The sequence below is a fragment of the Meleagris gallopavo genome, chromosome 2 (genome assembly GCF_905368555.1).
Source record: "Meleagris gallopavo chromosome 2, MGAL_WU_HG_1.1, whole genome shotgun sequence".
Lineage (NCBI taxonomy): Eukaryota > Metazoa > Chordata > Aves > Galliformes > Phasianidae > Meleagris > Meleagris gallopavo.
Genome location: NC_139405.1, coordinates 52,608,915 through 52,631,638, shown reverse-complemented (window position 1 = coordinate 52,631,638; position 22,724 = coordinate 52,608,915). Strand labels below are relative to the sequence as shown.

The 22,724-nt window shown below is 35.0% G+C and overlaps 1 long non-coding RNA gene across 1 annotated transcript in view; it reads left to right on the top strand.

Moving 5' to 3' along the window:
• Nucleotides 1-22,502, top strand: part of LOC146544978 (uncharacterized) — a 31,782-nt gene extending 9,280 nt beyond the window's left edge. Inside the window, exons 2-3 of the long non-coding RNA XR_014881366.1 lie at nucleotides 15,673-15,716; nucleotides 17,762-22,502. This is a non-coding gene — a long non-coding RNA (uncharacterized LOC146544978). The remainder of the gene's footprint in view (nucleotides 1-15,672; nucleotides 15,717-17,761) is intronic.
• The last annotated feature ends 222 nt before the right edge of the window (nucleotides 22,503-22,724 follow it).

Genomic DNA, 22,724 nt, shown 5'->3' with positions numbered 1-22,724 from the left:
CCCTGTTTAGATCAATTCTCGCTTTTGTTTTCTCTGTTAGTTAGTATTCACTCTTTCATGTGTTCTCTTCTAGACGCCTTATTAAACTCAGTGAACAAATTTCAGTTCACTAAAATATTCTCTTTGGTTTTCTTTTCATGGATGATATTACGTCCTATGAAGACAATTGCCTACAAGCACTTGTTTCTTGATTTCTCTTTTGAGTGACTTTCAGTATATCTAAGTGTCTAGTAATTTTATACTTCCCAACAAAATAAGCTTATCATTTAAAACTTAAAAATATGAGCTGTACAAAAATTATTTAATAAGACTCACAGACAGTGACACACTGTAACTAAAAACCAGTCTGTAAAGAATTTCAGCCATCAAATTTGATGGAAATCAAATTTCAATTGGATTATACAAAATTAGTGCGGATTTGTGGACCTGTTATAGTAAGTCAACTCAAGTCTTGTTTCAAATACTACAGTAGATATCCTTGATATGATACATAAAAAACAAATGAGCAAATGAAGAAACTGGTGTTCACATAAGCAGTAGTCAAATGTTCTGAGTGTCTATCAATACCATCCAATATTTAAAGCATATTACCCTTCTAAGTTTTTAAGCAACTAACTGAAGTATTTTAATTTTGTTTTTTTAAAGATTACTGGCCTTGTTCCTGGATTTCACTATGGTAAATGAGCCAATGGTCTTTCACACTGATCAAATACATGTCAAAAAATATTTCTGTCAGTGTTGAAAACTTTTTCATGTTATTATTGTACAATAGTGAGACTGCCTGGTGTATTTGACTTAAAACCTTGTTTGCATAAAATGAATTTTATATGCATTCTATTTACATCTATTTTGTCTCTACCTTCATTTCTGCTTTATTTTATAACTCTTCTTCAGGAAGGTTTTCACAGGACTTGAGATGCTGCCTTCAGTTAAAGCAGAGCTTTCTTTAGATAAATAGGATTTATTATTCCTTTCAAAGTTAATTGCTTTGCAAAATCAAGATCAATTTCCTGCCTTGCTTGCTTGAGGGGAGTGACACTTTTGGAGACCCTTATGCATTTGATTTGCAATAAGCCTTTTTCATACACTTTATGCTATACAATCTGCTCCCCCACACCAGTGTTAGTACCTGCTTCTGTGACTGAACCTGGAGGCCTGCAGATTGGAATGCTGATGATGGGAAGCAGAAGTGGTGAGGAGTGAATGTCTGCAAGGAAACTAATAATCTGGTTGCGAGTGTCCACAGCTCCTATGAAAAAAGAAGCGACCTTTGATGGCCTTTCTTTCTTACTTTTTCCCTTCTGTTTTTTTCCTTTTTAATATTATTTTTTTTTAACGGAAATTTTCTTTATAGTACTGTACTTGAAACAGCTCCATTCTTCTGCTCTCTTTTCCACTTGGTTTAGAAATGTTGTAGAACAGGAAAGTAATCCGCTTTCCTCTATTAAAAAGATATATGAATTTGGGATTCTAATGGTTAAGCTAGGGCATTTTCTTTTTGGAAAATTTGGCTTGATGTCTGGACTTCTAGATTGTAGGTTTTGTCTAGCTTCACATAATGACAACTTTAAATCGTAAATTTAGCGGAAATAAAGGCTATGGAAAACTGTACACATTGCCTAGAGTTTTGCTATGAAAGATTTTTTCACTAATTCTTTTCATATTAAAGGAAAATCTCCCCTTCTCTTTTTCCCCAGGAGAAGCATGGATACTTACAGAGAAAAAAAACTTTAAAAAATGAGAGCATTCAAAGTGTAGTATCACAGAAAAACAATTTACTTTGCATCTTACTGCTTCTTCAAAGTCAGCTTCTTGTAAATTTGGGAGGGAGATTTTCACATCTGGACTTTGTTAAGTGAACAGGAATTGTAGGAACAGGCTTTTCATTTTTCCACCAAAGAAATGGAGAAAAATGGAAAATTCTACCTAAAGACATGGAGAAAACAAAGAACCATATTCAAAGATCTATTCTTGAACGTATGAAAAGTTGAGGTCCTGAATACAGGATACCGTTTAGACATTCAGATTTGAAGTGCAACTAAATATTCATAAATAATTAAAAACAAATATTAGCAACATTGGATTCAATTACGTTCCCATTGGGCTTTTTGTTTCACAGACTGTGATGTCTTAACTAGGTAGCAAAAATTTTCCGAAAAACTTTACTTTTAATCGTTCTTGAATATCTCCTGTAATGTTCATGTCAAGTGAGGGCTTCAGAGAATCTGTGGACAGGCAGAGACAATTTGTCAATTACACTTTTTATTCCTTCTGTGCTATTTATATTCACTGAAAGTGTTCACAAGTTGAATTTTATATCTGGTGAACTATCTTCTATCATTTCCTTTTGGCTAAAAGAGTGCACTCTGACAGGAAGCTTTTCCTGTTGACTTGATCTATATTTAAATTACTGCATACCTCAAACCATGGGATATGCTTTCCCAAAAGGTCTGACATTTGAGTCCAGGAATAGGGCAGCACATCTGTGAAAGTGGAACAACAGTTTTCTTCTCTGTAGAAGGATAAGGATTACTAAACTCTAAATGCCCACTGAAAAGTATGCCAGCTTCAAAGGAACAAATATTCCTGCAGAAAGATTGTACAGATGTAAATATTAGACCTACTAATACACCCTGAACTTGTTTTTTTATTCATTTATTTCCAGTGCCTGTTAATCTTTAGATAGATTTAAAGATTAAGTTGGTCTATAGCAGTACCTTGTTTGTAACTCAAATACAGTAACTCCTCCTTATTTTCCAAAATAAAATCTGCTGAAGATTATATTTGGTTGTATAATTTTAAATCTATCACTAATCTCCAATATTTTCATTGTGTTTGTGTACATGAGATCTGGTCTATGTGAGAACACTGCTGCTCTAAAGCAAAGAAGGGTCCATCCTAGTCCTGGTCTGAACCATGGATGAATCCTTGTCCAACAGACACACTGTTGCTCATCTGGATTATAACTGATTTTTCCTTTTTTTCCCCCCACATATATATAAAACCTAGGAAAAGTACTCACGTTTTGGTTAAGAGAAATGAGTATTTATTTTAAAATTGGCTCTTTAACAAATCGATACAAAACAGCTTCACAGATTTTTTTTATTTTATGGGAATCCTTAAAATCTTTTTCCCAAGTATAACTGTCAGTGTTTTCATTTGATAAACTTGTACAACTTCAAATATATTGCACAGCTAGTCATGCCTGTGGCATGATTCTAAAAGGGTGTAAAGAAGCTAATGGCTATAAAGAGTTGTATTTAAATTTGATAATGAAATAATAATGAAAATACTGTGTTTGTGGTGACAATGGGAGAAGGAACCACAGAGTATAAAATGATTTACAAATAAATGCTATGGGCATGACACATAAACTTGTTTTGCTTTGTTTCACTTTTGGTGCTGCATGAGTTTGTGGGCTTTTTCCATTTTTCATCCAAATTGTTTTGATTTCTTTTCGTATAATTCAGATTTAAAACAATACTGTCAAGGTATAGAGGTAGTGGCTCTAGTTGTTACTGGTCACTCATTGAGGACATTTAGCAACTATAGTCTGAGAGGAGGTTATTAGCTCCTCAGCTCTCCAAGTTCTTGCTTTCTACTTTGGTCATTTAAATTTCTGTCTTGGAATAATGGATCTTGCTATACTCAGGCAAGAAGTGCATGAAACTTGTGCAGGAGAAATTCTCTGACTGCAATACCTATGGTACATTCCAGCTACCTATAGCATGAAGATTCAAATCATAAGCAAGTTTCTAAGTCTGTAATTTTAATGTTGATATCTTTCATTCTTCTCAATAGAGAGAGAAATTCAATATATAGAAATATTTTCACTTAATAATTATTTCTGCTTATCTTTGTTTGCATGGCAGGTACTTTTATTTACCACTTTTGCTTCCCCTTCCATGAATTAGTGGGGAAAATCAGAAAGGCAAGAGAAAAAAAAAAAATTACCTCAAATCCTTTACTGCAGTGTGGGAACTCACTGAATTTTCATTTCCTCTTGTACAGATATTGTCTGTTTCAAGTCACTGTTCACATATTTACATAAAGATCTTCTAATAATTTTGATTCAAGTAGGAGATCATAGACTGATATAATTGTAGAATGGCCTAGGTTGAAACGGACCTCAAGGATCATCTAGTTTCAAACCCCCTGCCAGGGGCAAGGTCGTCAACCACTAGAGCAGGCTGCCCAGAGCCACCCAGTGCCTTGAATGCATCCAGGGAAAATAATCCTTTTCTGCGATATATAACAGGACACAAAACTGAGATTATCAGTGAGAGTTTTTTCTGTGGGCACTATCAGTGAGTCTGGGATTCTGTGCAATGAAATTGTTCAGTGACAAGGACAGGAAAATATCTATCATTACTTTTCCAAATATACAAGAAATTTTAGCAGTCTGAATAATTATGCAGCAGGATGCTACATCAGCTTAAGCATCTAAATCTTGATATTTTTGGTAAATATGTTTTTATTAAATGTTTTAAAGTAATGTGAGAGATGTTGTGAAATACTCTTTTTTGTTGTTGTTGAGTGCTTTCAGTGCACTTACTTTTATAATATCATAGGACTGTAAATAACCATATTTTCTTATACGTGTGCTACTACACGTGTAAATTCTCAAGTATTAGTACCACAAAATCCGTTGATTTCCCATCATCCTTTCTGTCATTCAGTGTATTTAATCCATGGTTTTTTCACTTTTCCATTTTAAGATTTTTTTCAGTTGTGAGTCATGCTCACACTCTGCAATACTTTGTAGAACTACAGTTATGGTTAAAAAATATGTCTAACGTTTTTTCTTAGTAATAACTGAACATTTTATTTCCAACTAATGAGATAGAAAAATATGCATTTTTACAGATTATCTATAGAGGCAGGAATTTATTTGAAAAATAGGACAAGCATGAAGGGTTCTTTAATAACAATAGAAAAAATAATTCTGAAATTCCAGTTGGCAAGGCTGTATTGACAATTTTTCAGTGCTCAAATTTTTATGTGAAATCTCTTGTAATGTTCTTATTTTTCAGTATTTCTGTTTCACAGTGTTGAAAGTGGTATACAGATTCTGATGGCTTTTTTTTTTAAAGCTGAAAACCTCATGCTTATTTCTGGGGACTGAATGTGAGGGGAAAAACACCAATAAGCATCATAGACAGAATTCAGCTGGAATGCAGGTAAACTGAACTGCTCAGAAGTTCTTAAGTCTTTAAATCTCAGATTATCATTGGAGGTAACAGAAGTAGGAACCTTTTAACTTAATCATTTGTTCTTTTTTTTTTTTTTAATACCTATTTTAGGATGACATTAATCATTCTCCTGATGTACACAAATTTCCACACACTGAAAATGAAGGCTATGTCAGGTGGCTAATACTAAGACATCTAACTTTTGGACAACAGAAAATGATGAACTGCTGAATAATTGGCTTGAGTGTTTTCAGCTTAGGAGACAAAATATGTTCGATTTTCAGTCTCCCTCTTCACCAATGTCTGATGCAAAATGTTTCCTTTCAGGAAGATGGTCATCTTAGCGAAACAGTATTAATTTGGTCTTCGCTAAGATGACAAAAAGGAAAGAAACGTCAAGTACTGTGTAAATGAATTTCAGCTGTTTGCAGCTTTCAATCACTGTGGCTGACACCAGTAGACCTCTGGATGAGGGAAGCCATCCACTCTTATACTGAACAAAACATTGAAAGCTATCTAATGTTGTACCAAAGAAGTACCATCTCTAACACAGTGACTATTCAAGTCTTAAACCCAGCAGTTCTTTGCTTACTGCTCTGCTGGTCCTGAACCAGTGAGAAGATTTCCTGCTCAGAGCATGGATGTTGGAACTAGATGATCTTGAAGATTCTTTCTACAGCCAGACATTCTGTGATTACTGTATATAAGTGTGTGTATTTGTCTATATGTGTATCTCAAACTGCAGTTCCTCTGAAATTTTGTATGACATATTTCTTTACATATGATTACATTATTAATGGAATAACCTGGACATTATACTGAAGATAAAATTTGCCATTTACCTATTACTTACACATTATTATTCTTGCTGAAAGAATACAATAGCACTGTATGCCTTTCAGGAGCCAAATTTTTTTTGCACAGTGTTGCAGATTGTTTTTGCATGTGGAGAGGCATATCAATATCCATAAATACCTCTTTAACAGTGTTAAGTGAGTTTTGACACTGTCTGCAGTGAGGTTTAAGTGTTTCAAACGAAAACCCACCAGCTTGTTGAAGACCACTTCATTCTAATCACGAAGTGAAATAACTAGTGAGTTTGTTATGGTAAATACAGGACACTTTTTTTTTTTTTTTTGGATCCTATTTCACTATTCAAACATCATTAGCATTCAACTTGAAAAAAGATTCCATTATTCATCTTCATGAGAAATTCTGAGATTTGTACAAGTTCCAGCTGCCAAAAGAGAACAACCAGAACTGATCCATGGAAAAAGCAAAGTGAAATTTGTTGTAAATTTAAATTGTTGATTGTGGAAAAAAAAAAGCTTAATGGAAAATGGCTGAGAAGAAAAGTAAGCACTGCTTTCTTGCAGTGGACAGGAAGAACAAGGTACAGACCTTTCTGGTGGCCACAGTGTGAACAGAAACAATCAGAAAGAGAGAAATAACCTACCTTAACAAAGTTAGATGGTAAATGTCAAAATTAAAAGAAAAGAAATCTTATTTCTGTGTGATGTGGTGTGGTATGCAGTGTTCTGTTGAAGGAATAAATACAGGCAACAGACACATGAATAGTCTGTAATAAAATCTTTTGTAGAGAGAATATTAACTGTTTTTACTTTAATATTGATCAGCTGACAGTGTCTGTATCATGCAGAAGGAAAAAGAAGAAAAAAAAACACACAAAACAACAGAAGAAAGGTATTTCAGAAGCATAACAATACTGTTTCTAGCAAATGATTTGTAAATCCAGACATATAGCGTAAAACTGATAAACGTCCTTTTCTTATTGCTCTGAACATAACTTTTACTATATCACAATCTATTCGTGCCAGAATATACCAGAATAGGTATTTTGTAACTCAACTCTGCAGACTGATTCAAGAAATCAAAGAGATACTTAAGGTGTTCATCTGAAATATGTATTTTGTAATATCTAATTCTACCTCTGAAATTTTCCACCCTTAAGTTCTTTCTCTTGAAGGAACATACAGTGCTTTGGATTTGGAATCATCCCTTCAGTAACATATATTATAAAGGACATCTGTCATTCTCCTGATCTTAACTACTGCTAGTGGCTGTAAGCCAAATAGACATCAAAACCAGTAATTTATCATTACCTCATTATCCTCTCTGAACACTGAAGAAGTTCTGCTCACAGGGGTGTATTTAGGAGATGTGTGCCAAATCATAAACTGAACATATCACATTGCAAAATTTTTTAAAATGGCTACATTTTCTGATAATTCTGCTGCGTTTTGTTAAATAGGGCTGAGTCAGTAAAGATCTTATACACCTAAAATCTGCAGAGACCTGCCCTCAGGCAAGGACTGCAGAACTGTCTATCACATTATTCAACTATATGGAAAGAGTCAAGTGCCTCAGGGTAAAATGTAAGGAATTACAGTGCTGATCTGGGACCCAATGCTCTGCAGTGTAGGTCCACAGGTTGAAATCCCAACTGCAGCAGCAGCTTTGGTAATTCTTTAGGTATTAGGGAAATGCTGCTACCAGGTAACAGGTCCAGACGTTGCAGAAATCTCTCAGGATGAATAACAACCATTTAAGAAGGGCTCTTCAGCCAGAGACAGTATAAATTGCCCGTTCCCATGTTACAGGGAAGCTCTGCAACTCTAAAATAATAGAGGCATTCTAGACTTATAAAAAGAATACTATTCCTATTGAACCCAGATGTTTCTCTTCCTGCAGGGAAATGTTGATTACTGGCCATTTCATGATGAGGGAAAATAGATAGAGATATGGAGAGAATTAAAGATACCAACGCTTATGTACCTCCCTTCCCTCCATTTCACTTCAGCTGCATCTTGTGATCAATCTGCTCTTAGTGGGGCCTTCTCATAAAGGGGAACCATGTACACATGCATGTTGCTAGTTTGAAAGCAGCAGAATTTATATATTCTCTTTTCTCTGTTAAACTCAGTATTTTAAAATGCAATGTCAATCACAGGTTTATACGAGCTGGCTGACACTACTCTCCACTGGATGGTGCTTTCAGTCATCAGAACTTGCAAGTTTTGGCCGCAATACAGAGGACTCTGTCTTTAGGAACACTGTCTTGTCTAGTATCAATTCCATTGCAGATTTGGGGAACACATGAAGCAGAAAGTAAGAACTTCTGAGCAGGGATTTTTTTCTCAGATTGGAAGCCTTGTCAGGTTTACACCTCACCTCCTCAGAAATGATCATTCGATCCTTTACATTTCTATTAGCTGTCTAGATATTTTTATTAGTTGACTTCTTTGTAGAGTACTTTCCATTGCAAACTTTTTAAAGTTATTTTCTTCCCTGTATTTTTTTCCTGCACCTTTTAAGTCTTGTTTTCCATTTTTGAATAATTTCTATAACAATTTAGATTTTATAGCGTGTGAAATCAGCAACTGTCTGTATTCTGATCAAACTAGTCTCACTGAGAAATTAGGAATGTCTTTTAAAGTTGAAGATAGTGTTGATAAAATCAACACATTCCCTGACCTCTTTAATGTCAGTAATTAACAGTAGTATCTACAGAAATGCTCAGATTCAAGTTCATTGCAATGATATAAGCTATATTGGTGACAAACTACCAAAATCAATGTGCAGCTATTCTGATGAAGAATCATAGCAAATACTGAAACAGGCTGGTAAATGCTATAAATAGCCAAAATTCAGTTTGCATTCAGCCCTCAGTGACTTGAGGAAGGCTTGTACAGTACTGCAGGGCAGTATGATTCAGTATCTCCATGTTTATTTCGATGTAACTTCCTCTGATAGCAGATAGTTATGAAAATTAATAAAGAAATTCTTCGTTTTTACGTGTTTAATTCTGAAAGACTGTATTTTTGTGTCTGCTTTAAGAATATAAAATTCATGAAGAAATGAACTCAGATTGCTTTTTGAAGGCTGACTGATACTGGTGATGTTTTTTTATTGGAAATAACCCAGATATATACAGCACCAGTGACTTGAATATTCAATATATGGACTATAGATTGTCAAAGATTAAATATCAGTTTTAATTCTAATGGGACATGGTGAAATGCAATGAATAGCAATTAAATATTTGTGTTTTGTCGACTGGGGAGCAATTTCCTTCTCCCTTTCATGGACTAATAGGCTTTAAGAACAAGCGGTGTACAAAAACTTTTCATTTGGCCTCACAGCTAACACAGTTGCCAACTGTGTTTGGCTTCAGTGTAAAAGCTGCTGACAGATGAAGGATAAGGGAAATGCAGGAGGAGAGTTTTCATGAAAAAAAGGTTTATTCTACATAAATATTTCTTAACTGCTCTTTAGGGTAACTTTTGCCACTGTTAAAGGAATGTGCCCTATTTCTAATCTTAACTGATTCAATGGTAACACTGCTCACTAGAAGGACAGTGTTTCTGCTGTCTTTATGGTTAAGGGATACCTTAAGTTAATAAAAAATAATAATTTTAAAATATATTTTTCTTATCTAAGACTTAGTGGGAGAGTGTCCTGTATGAAAGTTTAAACAAAGAATTCAAGCTACAGAATCACTGATGTTTTTCAGTATCTAGTCTAGAAACCTCATCTTTGTTATGGCTTTGAGTTAGTAGTACTCTATTTTAAAGCTCTTTCTTTCTAGTTGTTATCTCAGAAACAGTGACCTATATTTCTACTAGATTTTGTACTTCTTTTTTAAATATATTTATATAAATATTTATAATGTGTATTTCATTGAAAAATGTTTGACAATATTTTTGAAACACCTGTAGTTTTACATAACTGAAAACTATGATGTGAGAAAAATAAAACACAGAAGAGGCCATTGAAGATATTTCATTATCTCTAAAGTGCCCGGAGTAATGGATAAATATTTGATATAACTGAAAACAACAAGTACATGGGTAAACATAAAAGTACAACAGTAATTCAGTTTGAAATACTATTGAAAATTTGGTGAGAAAATTTATAATTTTGTATTTGATATACAGATGTACAATGACACAAGTAAACATATTGCAATGAAGACTTCTTTCTTTCTTCTATTAAATAAGTTCCTATCTGGAATATTTTGCTCTTCTCCTTAGTTTTGATCATATTGAAACATTTTATTATTTTTTTAAATCTCTTCTGATTATACTCACTTTGTTTAGTCTAATATAAATAATTAGTATTCTATAAAGCCCTAATTCTTTAGCTGTTTGGCTTTTTTTCCAGAACGTCTGTTCTTTAATTTAATGTTAAATCTTTTTGTTTTAACTTTTCTTTGCAATAAGTAGACATTTTGAAATGTATACCTCAGTTTTCGTTTGGAAGGAGAGTTCTGTTTTCTATTGAGTAATAAATAATCAACTGAAACAGGATAAGAAAATAAAAATAATCTCACTGCATCTTGAGATCACATTAGTCTGCAGCAAGATTTTCATGAGAAGAAATTAGTACATCATCATACTGTTAAAGATAATTTTACAATAGTTAATTTTCACAGTTAACTTAGAGAGACCAGTAAATCTGGACACTTCCTGAAATGCTTTAGAATATGGATATTGCAGTCATAGTAATCTTGTAATAGATGACAGTCTCATTTCATCTGAGCTTTGGAATATGAAAAATAGCTTGAAAAAGAATGTCATAAACCCACTACTTAAGTGGGAACTCATATCAGCATTCAGAGAAACAAAGAATTCCATGATTCTTATCTGACATAATTTCCAAATTTCGTGCTTATGATCTAAAGTGTAGACACAAGTTTTTACTTGAATTTACAATTGTATGTTGGCAGAGTGATTCTTTTCTAATCAAATTTTTAGAAACATCTGAATCATCTTAACAGAGACAGTTAAAAACCTCTACCAGAATTAGAGATCATGCTATTTCAAAAACAGTTACCAGCAAGGTTGGATAACCACACAAAATGAAGGTGGTTTGCAGCTTTTCTCTATTCTGCTATATTCTTTTACACTGGTAACAGCCACACATTTTCATACCATTCAAATTCATACGGGGAAGTAAAAAATATACTTCTCCAACATGTTGCCCCTCCATATATTGTGGATGATTATTCTTCTAGGTCTCCTGCTTCAAAATATCATATTAAATGTTCAGCACAGGATCTGCGTTTATCATTCATCAAAATATCTAGAGACTGCTGTCATTTAATTTTGGTCATGTCTGTTCTTGTAGTGCTGGCTGATATTTTTAGGATCTGTCCATGTTTCCTCATTCATCCTCCATACTTGCTCAGGTATCATCTCATTTTTTTTCCCAAAGTGCTTCACAGTAAAGGAGAAAGAGGAAGCTGGGACAGAAAACTTATTTTCATAGGTCATAAAATCTTAGAATGGCTTAGATTGGAAGAGACCATAAATATCATCTAATCTCCCTGCAATGGGCAGGGTAGCCACTCAGGCTTCCCAGGGCTTAATTCAACCTGTTCTTGTATGCTTCTAGCCTGTGCTAATGCCTCACCACTCTGAGTAAAGGCTTTCTTCTGAAACTCTAAAAGAAATCTCCCCAATTTGTCCTATCACCCATGTAAAAAGTTTATTTATCTCCTGCTTGTAAGCTCCCTTCAAGTACTGGAATGCCAAAGTGAGGTCTCTTTGGAGTCTTCTCCAGACTGAGCAAGCCCAGCTCCCTCAATCTTTCTTAATAGAAGAGGTGCTCCAGCCCTCTGATCATCTTTGAGGCTCTCCTCTGGACCTGCCCCAACAACTCCACATCCTTCTTTTGGTGGGGACTCCAGAATTGGATGAAGTACTCCAGATGGACCTCACAAGGACAGAGCAGGGGGGGACAATCCCCTCCCCAAGATAGACCCTTGGCAGACAACACTGGTGACCAGTCTCCACATGCACATAAAGCCATTGACCACAAACAGTGAAGCTTGAAAATTTTAGTTTTAAGCCTTTTCTACAGGTCACTGAAAAGGGGTTTCTGAAAGAGGTGGCAAAATCCAGGTACTGTATGTTTTCTCCCCTTAACATTTCAGCAAAATTTGAACCTCTTACTCTCTTATCCTCTTTGTGAAATTAAAAATATATTCCATCTCTAATAGTTTTTTAAAACACAAAGTTGTGCTAAAGAAAAGCATTATATAGAAATGGAAAAGGATTGGTCTCAGAGTACTTCATTCTAATATGGGAAAAGCTGCTTAGTAAAGATATTGTAAATTGATTAAATATCAGAATGATCAATATAAACATCCTCTGCCATTTTGGAAATTAAATATGCTTGACCATTGATCTACTAGCAATAACTGAGATCTTAAATATTCTGCTAGGAATTGCATGATTTAATTTGTATGATTTGTTTTGTGTATTCTTATTTACTTATGCACTGAAGCAATTTATCACAGAAAAGCCATATGGCAGCCATAAACTTGAACAGATTATGTTCACAAATTTTCAGCTCCAAACTGAAGTAAACTAAGTTTCTATTTCATGCAGATGTATTCTCCAAGTCATTAGATTGCTTTCTAGGAAATGCCACATGTTTTATTTCTCATATAATGTAGGGTTGGTCCTTCAGTTAAATATAGTGGCAAGCTAAAGAGGCTTTTTCTTTATGCTACTGCTGAAAAATATTTCTTCACTTCTCTCTAACATTCTATTCATATACACCATAAAGCGTATCACTTCAGACCTCCTCAAACAATATATTTCTTTTTCAAGTATCTGCATAAGCAATTACTTACATTAATGAGTTCTCTTAATCAACTGAATGCTAAGTGCTACAACCATACCTAAGGAAGACCAAAAATTTTTTTGTTTTTTTTTTTTTCATTTGTATTTTTACTAATGCAGACAATGTTGATTTTAGTATTATTTATGTTGTCGTCTTTGCAAAGCAACTAAGCAGACCCACTGCACAGACTCTTCCTAGACTGTCTGAAAAATCATTTGGTTTTTTCATAGAAGACTGTCCTTAAGAGGTCTGCCAAAAATTCTTCCCCCGATCAATCTTTTATTTTTTCAGTGCCTGAGTATCATCCTTCTAGTAATCATTAAGGTTGTATATATCCATTCTGATGATACTTTAGGGATGCCTTTTATTCCTAAAACATCAGACAAAATGCAAACAGAAGGTTCTGAGCACATTTTGCTTCCAATTATTTGACAACATGGATTAAAATAATTTACTTTTTCATTCTGAGAAGATATTTATGTCCCCTGCTAGAAGTTAAGTATGTATTTAGTTAGCTCTCTGATGTTTTCTGTGAGACTTGTACTTTCCTCTTCCATTTAGAAAAGCAAATTCCAAAGTAATTTCCAACTTATGAGTAATATCTAGAAGAAAAAAAAAATAAAAAAAATCAAAAAAATAAAACAAAGCAAAACAAACAAAAAAAAAAACATTAAATTTATGCTAGATTCTCTCCATGAATTACGTTTGGCTTGGTCAATAGATTAAGTAAAACTTTAGAATATAAAGGAATATTTATTTTTTACTTACATATTTTCCTGACAGTTTCCTAATAAAGGAAAGGAAGTATCTTCCTCCATAGCAGTTTCAGTACTTCAGGAAGAAAAATTCAAGTATAATTCCTTTATATAGACAGGAAATTGGAAACAATGCATCTTCTCCAGTGAAAAAGCCTGTAGTATTTTTCACAAGCGTAAGGAATGTACTTCATAAAAGATTATAAATTCAGTGTACCACATACAGAACAGCATTAGAATTTTCTGAAGTATCTGCTTATATTCCATCTTTCCCAAATTAACCCTATTTCTGTATTAATACTAATCTAACCTATGACAAATATGATAATGTGGCACAATGCATACACTTTGCATTGGACTCATCTGGCTGAAGGCAAATCTTCATTTTGTCTAGTAATCTTTCGTTTCCCTTCCATGGAGATCTAGACAATATATTTAAGGGATTATCATAATAATTTATCTCATCAACATGTTTATCTAAAAAAGATTGTTCACTCAATCACACGTGCTAACAGTGTCTATATATCTTCATCAAACATAAACGGAACCTGCAGAATGAAAAGATGTCATAGGTTAAATGAATCTTACCTAATGTCATAACTTGCAGCAAATTAAATAAGTAAATAAATAAACAAACAAAACAAACAAAAGCAAAAGTAAAGACAACATTTTGGGAAGGCTGTGGGAAAAAACGAAGAAGGCAGAAAAAAAAATAATGTTAGAGAAATACTTCCTAACTGAGAAACTGTGAAGAAGAGAGAATAATGGAATAGGCTGATGAGGATAGCATAAGCCATCTTGTTTACATTTACTAGACAAATACTTTTTGGAAAATTCTGGACTTAGTTGGATGTGGATCCATGATTTAACTGCTATGTACCTGAGCAGGAATGAATAGCTGTAGGCATTCAAGCATTAAATAGAAATATGCTCTTGAGGTTCAATAAAATCACCAGCCTTCAAAATTTGTTTTCTTTTTCTAAAGTAGTTTCTGGATGTATGAAATAGAATAAACTGCACAAGTGTCAAATGTCCTTGTCTTCCTTCAAAACACTGAAAAGTTTGTTGACTGGAATAAAATTAGCATGGATAAACTTCATTTTATCTTACATTCTAGATTATCTAAATATTGTGCTGCTGAAATGCGACTCCAAACTACTCACTGATTTATTAAATTAAAAAAATACAAACTAAAATAGTCAACTGAAGTAGTCTATAATAGTCAGAGCAGAATTTTCTAATAAAATCATGCAAATTAACTTTATGAGTATACCTCATGTAAGTTCATTATGGACATTATGAGAATGTCTTGGAAAGGTGAACAAATCTCTGTGTTTAATGATAAGTCATAAATTAATATTTTTTTCGTTTCATAAGCTAATATCTTTTGATGTTCCTTTTGGTACATGAGAAATAGAAATTACAAGCTTATTTCTGCACGAAAGGAAAAAGCAAGTGGGCTTATTTTGTTCAAGTGATCTCCAGAGGGTGTTGTGATGTTTTCTTCTGATGTAATTGCAAGATATACACTTTGGATGCACTTAAAGTCAGAAGTTTGTAGAGGATGACAATAGAAGTGTTACTGCATAGGAAATACAGATGTGGAATTTGAAGTACAAGAATAGGACCTTCACAGAAACAGTTCTGCTTAAACAGGCAATATCTTTTTCAGCCAGCAGTGTGACGGCGTGAGGCCCCATAGGTTTCAACATTAGGGAAAGAAAAAATGAGTCTAACAGATGGGATATTTTACATCTGTATGGTAATGTATGTTTAAGTCTGAATTAATTAAAAGTTGTGCTGTTGAAAGTAAAATGTGCTTTGAAAGATTTTGGCATATGATTTAAGATATGTTTTTTCACTGACAAAAGGAATCTTGGCTTTGTATGATCTACTGTGCTCAAAAAAATGTTTGGGGGCAAAATAGAACATGAAATTAAATTTTCTTTTTAAAAAGCAAATGAAAATGATAAATTTCAGAAGTCCAAATAAGTTACATTTAATAATTCTTAATGTGTTATTGTCTCTATATCTTTTAAAGCATGGTTAAAAAGTTCTATTTCTTTTTACAGAAGCTCTACTGATTCCTATCATATTGTGGTCATCTGTGTGCTTTGTAAGTCTCTATATTTATACTGCCTACCATCCAGTCTACAAGTACAGTAGTGGAAATTGCTGAAAAATTTGGTATTTTTGTCTGCAATTCAGTCACTGTGATAAGGATTTCCAAAGGTTGCTAATGCAGCTAGGTACTCAAATCCTATTAATGTTTAGTGAAAAATGTTGTACTCCCAGACCTCCTCTGGAAAATTTCTAATTTTCAGTCGTAATTGCTCCTTCCTGACTACTCTTTCACCCTAGCTATGCAATGATTTGAATTCACAGTTTAGCATACCACTTTTCTTTGTCAACCAAAATCAGTTTGGCTATATTAGCAGTGAATCATAACTCAGAAATCACAACTCTTTGTGTGAAGCTTAACGTGGCAATAATATTTAGTGTAGAGAGCTTAAAATTTACTCTGAACCAGCCTAGGGACTTAGACCCTTCCATTTCATGCTAATTATTCTGTTTTATTCAACATACTTGTAAATGTTGTTAACTTACTTAATCTTTTGTTTATTTCTTACCCATAAAGGACTTCCTTCCACCTGTTGCACTTTGTTGTTCTGTTTTCATGTGCAATTACATGATATCAATACTGCCTCTATTTAACACACAATTTTTAATGCATTGACATGTAGTGATGGCTTTTCATGTAATGCTTCTTTATGTTGCCTTAAATTATGAAACTTTGGACTTGACTACGAAAGTGAAGTTCCTATTTTACTACAGGCTTTTAAAATCATTTTCTCTAGTTCTTTCAGTTTACATATATACATTGAAGATATTCAAGAGATATTTGTATAATATTACAAGGAATCTAGCAAGCTTGTTGAAAAACATTTTAAGGTGATAGAAGTTAAGACTGAAGCAGCTTTTAAACTAGTTTTTTATATTTCAGAAGGAAAAAAATGTAAAAATTAAATTTTAAATTTAATCTCAAAATCATTGAACCTCATTTTTAGCTCAAAATCATCTGGAAAAATTCCATGACACAGACAAATTGACCACTTTCGCTATGAGACTTAAGAAACACACAAAAAACCTGCCTAGATTTGTGCCTTACAATCAATAAAATATCAGATGATAAAATTTGACATGATATAATCATTATTCATGGTCAATATCAATAAATCACATAGAAAAATGTAACTTCTAGATCTTGACCTAAATAGAAAGAACTAAAATTGGAAAGCGTATTTTTTGTTTTGCTTTGTTATGTTTCCTCTAAGCAATTAGTTCTTAGACACAAATTTTAAATGTCATAGCTAGAGGATAAGAAAAACTGATTTTAATATTGTAACTACTATGTGGTACAATAAGCAATGTTCAAAACACAATCTGTTATTCTGAAATAGAGTATAACATTGCTAGTTACATAACAAAAAATATGGAAAGTTTGTAAATGAATTTTTTTGCTTCTTGTACTCCAGTAATCTTATATTCAAGCAGTTAATAGGTATGGAAATTATTATTATCATGCATCAGGATACAATAGTATATTTTTATCTCTAATTTAAACCTAGTTCGATGGGGTGGGAGAATGGAGAAAACAGACTTTTTGATTTTTAATCAGAAATAAATAAGTTGTTCTGAACAATAAGAAAATTACTAGTTTTCTGTTAGCATTATTCTCAGCACAAACTGTCTAGTTAACAAAATTAAAGTAACAAGAACAACTGCCCAGCTGAAGTGCCTCTTTTATGGGAATTGTTGAATCACGGACTGAACCTGATTGATCACCTGAGGCAAGCAACAAGTAAGTTGCAGGAGCACTGAGAAAGGCAATTCATCTGTATGACTGGAAGGGCTGGAGCCTGGTTACACCTCTCCTAGACCCCATTTAAGGGCTGACTACCACTGAGGAAGGATCTCTTTCTGGAGATTGCTCCTCTTGGGGGGTTTTCTGTGAGCCTAGGATACAGGTGATCATAATATTATTATTTCATTTATTTCGGATTATCCCTTTCCAACATGATAATCTTTCTAGCTATACAATCTGTGGATACCGACCTAACCACACCACTTTGTATATTTGTTGATTATACACCTCTACAGCATGCAACACAACTTGGGAAACAAATAGGAAGAGCTGGAATCTACCATGCTACTAGAAAACCACAATATATTTGCTGTCACTGAAACCTGATGGGATGGTTCTCATAATTGGAGTGTGGCTATTATCATCTACAAGCTGTTTAGAAAGGAGAAAAATGAGTTCAATGACTCAGACATCTGCTGGAAAAGTAGCACAGCAAACAGTAGGCAATCCAGGAAGCTCCTGGAATGCACTGAGAATAAATTCTTGAGTCAGGTAATAGGCAGCCCCACCAGGGGAAATACCATAATGGACCTGTTGTTCATGACCACCTGAGAAAACTGAACAGTCACAAAATTATGGGTCCTGATGAAGTGCATCCCAGAATCCTGAGGGAATTGACTGATCTAGTCACCAAGGTCACTCTCAATAATATACGAAAAGTCGTGGCAATCAGATGAGGTATCTGGTGACTGGAAAAAAAGGTAACATTACATCCATTTCTAAGAAGGGTAAAAAGGATGACCCTGGGAACTACCAGCCTGTCAGTCTCATCTCTGTGCCAGGGAAAATCATGGAGCAGATCCTCCCGGAAGCTATGCTAAGGTGCATGGAAGACAGGAAGGTATCAGAGGACAATCAGCAGGGCTTCGCCAAAGGCAAATCCTACTTGATCGACCTAGTGGCCTTCAATGATCATATAACTGCATCAATGGACAAAGGAAGAGCCAGTGATGTCATCTATCCATACTTCAGAAAGACCTTTGACACCGTAATCCAAAACATTCTTCTCAAATAGGAAAGATATGGATTTGATGGGTGGACTGTTCAATGGATGAAGACCCGGCTGCAGAATCCAGAGTGGTTGTCAATGGTTCCAAGTCTTGATGGAGATCAGTGATGAGTGTTATCCCACAGGATTCAGTAGTGGACCAATACTCTTTAATGTGTTCACCAATGACATCAACAGTGGGGTTAAGTGCACCCTCAGCAAGTTTGCTGATGACACCAAGCTGTGGGGTGTGGTCAACATGCCTGAGGGACTGGATGCCACCCAGAGGAACCTAGACAGCTTAAGCATTGGGCCCTGGAGAACCTCAGGAGATTCAGTAAATCCATAAACAAAGTCTTACACCTGGGTAGAGGCAACATCCACTATCCATAAAAGCTGTGGGATATAAAGGATTGAGTGCAGTCCTGCTGAAAAAGACCTAGGGGAACTGGTGGATGGTAACGTTGACATGAGCCAGCAATGTGTCCTCACAACTGAGAAAGCCAGCCATATCCTGGGCTGTATCAAAAGAATTGTGACCAGCAGGTTGAGGGAGGTGATCCTGCCCCTCTGCTCAGAAATGGCGAGGCCTCAACTGGAGTGCTGCACCCAGATGTGGAGTCCTCAGTGCAGAAGAGACGCAAACCTGTTGGAGCACATTCAATGGAGGATCACAAAAATGATCCAAGGGATGGAACATTTCTCCTACAAGGACAGGCTGAAATTGCTGGGGCTGTTCAGCCTGGAGAAGTCTCTGAGGTGACCTGATAGAGGCCTGTCAGTATCTAAATTAGAGCTACAGGAAAAAAGGAGATAGACTCTTTAGCTTGGTCTGTGGTTATAGGGCAAGACAAATGGTTTCAAACTTAAAGAGGAAAAATTTAGGTTGCATATAAGAAAAAAGTCTTCTGCAGTGAGGATGGTGAGGCACTGAAACAGGTTGCCCAATGCTAAGGATTCTATGGAAATTCTGTGAAAATAATATTTGGCCACAGAATGACCACAGTGTTGCTGAACAAAGTTGAAACATGGAACGTTTCAAAAACACTCCTCAGAGGCTTCACAATCCCTGTAAATAAATACTTTTGACCAAAATGTGTCGTTTTTTTTTTTTTTAAGTTATTTTTCACAATCTGTTGAAAGTATCCTGTAACTAGTTTACTGGTTTCAGTAGAAAAGGAAAAAATGTCAATGAATAACTATTATAACATCAATTGAAGGATCTGCAAATACTGTTGCAATAGTGTTTGGTTGAAAAATTCTTGCTCACTGAAGCGGAATTGCCAGGTCACTGCCTGAATCAGTGGTTGAGAAGATATGACTTCTTCCAAGCTCCACCCCTCCTCACTTATTTAAGGGTTAGCAGCTAAAGGAGCAACCTCTCCTTTGAGCAGTCACTGGTCATTGGAAGGGGTGAGAAATTTTTCCTTCTGTTTTTTCTTCCTATTGCTCTGTCAGGTTTGTATCCTCCTTGAAGACAGTGGCATCACTTTCTTTTGCCATACATCCATGTTTATCAATATTAAATGTTAGAAAACCAAAATTGATTGTTTGAGAGGAGGGTTTTTCAGTGTTTTTTTTTTTGTTTGTTTGTTTGTTTTGCTTTCTACTGTATTTAACAAAAGGATAATTGGGTTGAAGCAATAAACATGTAAGAGAGGAAATAGGTTTTCTTCAGAATTAGAGGAATTATGTAGATAGGTTAGTTCTTAAATTTGTTCATTTATGTGATTGAACTACCTCTGCATATGCTAAAGTTGGACATGAATTCTTGAGAGATTGTAGTTGTCAATTTGAAGTAATTTGAGTGTGAATCTATAAAGTATTTGTCCATGCTAATTTGTTTTACGCATCTTGTAAAAGAACTGGGTTAATCTATTACCATTATATATAGATTCCAAGTTCCTTGTGATTTTTGACATCTGAAGATCTAACTTCTACAGGATGACTTTAATAAAGCAAACTGCTTGTAATTACGTGTATGTATCTGGAGATGTGATGTGAAAGCACTCTTTCTCTCTTACTTATTTAATTTATATTTGTTTTTCTTCTGTAGGAGCATAGGAATAGTTGAAAAAATAAAATCACTTGCATTTGTTATTGCAGAAATTTAGGCCTAAACAGGGACAAAACTATAGGATGAAATAGCATTAGAATGTTATTTCTCTGCATCTACTTCCAAGTTTCTATTTTAAATATTAGTTGCAGAAGCCAAAGCAAATACACATCTGTTTTGCATTTCAAAATAATGTGTTGCAGACAGTGTTTAACCTGCTTTGCTCGAAGAGAATGCAAATTACTGTAATATCTAGATGCTGTACAATAGTTAAGAGTATTGAAAATCTGTGCTTTAATGATTAGTCTACTCTTGGGCAGCTTCAAGTTTTATCACTGCAGCCCGAAGGAGGACAGTAAAGCACCCTACCCAATCCTGGTCTGACAGTATGTGGTTTTATTTTATTGTTTACTATTGTAAATATGGAGTATTCCTACAGAATTTGTTTTCAATGGTGTCTTGATGTCTTTAAAGTTGTTTGCATGAATGAGGAATTACTTGGGAGGTAGGGGAAGTGTCAAACATAGATGAGAGGAAAAGTCAAAAGGACAGCTGTCTGTCTTTCCGCTTCACATAATCTTTTGCTGGGAGCCACTACCTCAGTAGCTGGGTGTTCTCATTGATAAGATCCAGCCCTCTTTGATTAAGAATCCTGATTTGCGGTTTTCATTGTTGAAGTCAATATCACGGATCTACTACTTGGGAACAACCACTTAGTGAGTATCAGGTGCCAGTTAAAAAATGCATTTTTTGCCCTCATCAGTCTTAATCCGGTGACCTGGATATCAGACCTTCATCCAGCAATTTGGGTTCTCCTTTCTTGTCCATTCTTCTAGAATGCACATTGTTCTCTCTGCTCTGCTTCTTTCATAAACATGAAGAAATAAAAACTTTTCAGTTTTTTTCTACAGGGTTTACCACTTCAGAAGAGTTTCTGGGTGCAACTGCCCTTCCTTCTTTATCCTTTGCCTGTTGCACAGCTGCTCCCAATCACTTTTTTCTCCCTGTGATTCTAAAACTTTATATTGGAAAGGCTAACTTCCAGTGACAGAAGACTACTACTGACTACTCAGTGAATTATCCAGTATAATAAACATGAAGTCAGGTGAGAAGAGGAGACAGAATATAGACCTTCTTAACTCTTTACTGGCATTTAACATTTCAGCAGAGGTATCTTTTGCCTATGGAAATAAATCTGGTATCTTAAAATAAGAAAAAATACTGATAATTTCCTTGGCCCCAGGTGGCCAAGAAAGCCAACGGCATCCTGGCCTGCATTAGAAATAGTGCGGCCAGGAGGAGCAGGGAGGTAATCATCCCCCTGTACTCAGCACTGGTGAGGCTGCACCTTGAGTACTGTCTTCAGTTTTGGGCCCCTCAGTACAGGAAAGATGTTGAGGCCCTGGAATGTGTCCAGAGAAGAGCAACGAAACTGGTAAGGGGTCTGGAGCACAAGTCTTATGAGGAGCAGCTGAGGGAGCTGGGATTGTTTAGTGTAGAGAAGAGGAGGCTCAGAGGAGACCTTATTGCACTCTACAACTTCTTGAAGGGAGGTTGTGATGAGAAGGGTTTTGGCCTCTTCTCTCAGGCAACAAACAGGACCCAAAGAAATAGCCACAAGTTGTACTAGAGGAGGTTTAGGTTAGACAGAAGGAAGAACTTTTTCTCTCAGAGAGTGGTTTGACACTGGAATGGCCTGCCCAGGGAGGTGGTAGAGTCACCATCCCTGACAGTGTACAAGAGGCATCTGGATAAGGAGCTACAAGACATGGTCTAGTAGCTTGTGGTAGCAATAGTAGTGGGAGGGCGGTTGGACTGGATGATCTCGTAGGTTGTTTCCAATCTTGTGATTCCATGATTCTATGATTCTATGAATGACTGATATTATTATTAAAAGTAAGTTGTTAGCTGTTTCTTATCCATAATTCCTGTAAGCGTGCTACCTCCTAACTCTATATGAATCCAAAGATTTTAGTAAACACTGATTATTATAAAAACAGTGTTTTAAGTCTTTTCATTTTACTTTTGTCTTATCTTTGCAAACAGTATATTATAATTGTTTTGTCAATTTACATATTCAATTGTTATTCTTTTCTTGATGAAAGGTAACAGCTATTATTTACTGTGTAACATCTAGTTAGCAAGAGATCTAATT